A 1,994-nucleotide genomic window follows, 5' to 3' on the forward strand; every position below is an offset into this window, starting at 1 on the left:
GGGGGGGGGGGGGGGAGGACTGCTCTGATATTGACTGTATGGCTGGCCAGTGACTGTGATACTTCTCTGAGGTCCCTTCCAATCCCAGTGCTTTTGGGGAGGGAGAGAAAAACAGCTGCGTACACACACACACACACACACACACACACACACACACAAAGTTTTCTTTACAAGCAGTGTGAGGTGCAGTTTCCCAGAAACCTCTGTACCTATCTCCTTGAAACCTGGCAGGCTTCATGGCTGCAGAAGGGGCTACCATCCATGCAAGCTTCATCTCAATCAGGGAAGAAATGGCAAAGTTATAGGCAGGTTCATGCTTCCCCATTATAGCCCATGGGCGGAACATCGAAACAGTGTTGAAACGGCGAAACACTTTACACGAAACAAAATGGAACAGTGCTCTCAAAACAAAATGAAACTCAAAGCAAAACACTGTCCTGTCAAAATGGCAAAACAGAAGTCGAAACAAAATGGTGCTGTTTTGCACAGGCCTAGTAGAGCTGTGCAAAATTTTGCCCAGGGTTTCATTTCAAAGCTGTTTCAATGCATTTCAAGCTTGAAACAATGAAATCAAAAATTAAACAAAAGCCTTCGAAACAGCTTTGAAATGAAACAAGGGAACTCAAAATGTTTTGAAAGTTTCTAACATTTTGAGTTTCTAAGCCAGGCTTACTGGCTTCAGTGCCAGTTCCAGCTGGCAGCACCCAGCTCCTGTCAGCTGGCAGGCATATCGGGGGCTCTCCCGCACCCCTGGGAGGGCTGTGCTGGAGTCCTCCTCGGGGTGCAGGCCCCTCATCTGCCTGCCAGATGACAGACTGGCAATGGGCACAGCCCGCACCCAGCACCAGGAAGATCAGCATTGCCAATGGCCCCAGGTGGCAGCACCTAGCTCCTGTCACCCGGCAGGCAGATCAGGGGCTTCATGCCTGCCAGCAATTCCCCTGTCATCTAAAAGTCCCCTGTGGTCCCATCATGACAGCTCCCAGGCTGTTTTTAAACACTCAGACAGAGCACAGCAGCCAGACAGGGTGGCTAGGGATTAGCACTTAGCTCCTAATTTGAGGAAAACTACTGTTACCTCTGGTTTAAAAGGTTTTCCCTAACAAGCTCCTCTCTCTGTTTTTGGGGCTTTTCACCGTGAATGCAGGGAAGGATGGATGTGAGGGCCACATGTCATTTTTCACTCCTATCTTCATAATCATAAAACTGACTGGATACAAATTAATCGCTTTTAAAAAAAAAATAAAACTCCATCAGAGCCTTTCTGTATCTCAGTAATTTGTCAGGTTCACCCAGGGTTGTGCCATGCAGGCAAGCCTTTTGTGATTTTAACTGATAAGGGAGAGCATGGGCAAAGTGAATGCTTTAACAATTGCACTGTGTATATCTACATCATAAACTGTTCTGGTATCAAAGCATAACAATAGGAGTCATTATTTTAGTTGCATAATGCAGCTCATGATTGTTCCCCTGTTGGAATAGCCTGGCAAAATGAATTGAAAAAATAAAGTTTGACTGAATGGTTTAACCTACATTTTCTTGACTAAGTCATTGGCTCTTGTTGACTTAAGTGAATAATAGGCCACTGCCTCTTTAGAACATCTTTGTCTGTATTTGTACTGTTGCAAGTCCCAGCTTCTTTCTCTTTTCCTTTTTTCTGGACATGCCTCATTGCCTTCTTGTCTCCCCACTGGTATCTTTTAAAATATTTTATGGTTTTGAAAAGTGGGACCACGTGTACCAAAGCTAGATTTTCACAGCTCTAAGAGGAGGCCAATGGCTGAACTCACCCAAATACACTTGGGGAAACAGGCCCTTACCTTGGGAGCTGTGTGGTGGCACTACTGTCAGGGGGGGAAAAAAAAAAAAAAAAGGCAGCTTTTCTTCAGCACCCCCCCCCTCCCAACCCCTACCAAAACCTCTATTCATGTCCTGATAAAGCTATTTGTAGAGGAAAAGGTATTTCTCCAGAATGTCATTGAATCACAGGGCTG

Source organism: Gavialis gangeticus, unplaced genomic scaffold (genome assembly GCF_001723915.1).
Source record: "Gavialis gangeticus isolate Ggan-Ray unplaced genomic scaffold, GavGan_comp1, whole genome shotgun sequence".
NCBI classification, from domain to species: domain Eukaryota; kingdom Metazoa; phylum Chordata; order Crocodylia; family Gavialidae; genus Gavialis; species Gavialis gangeticus.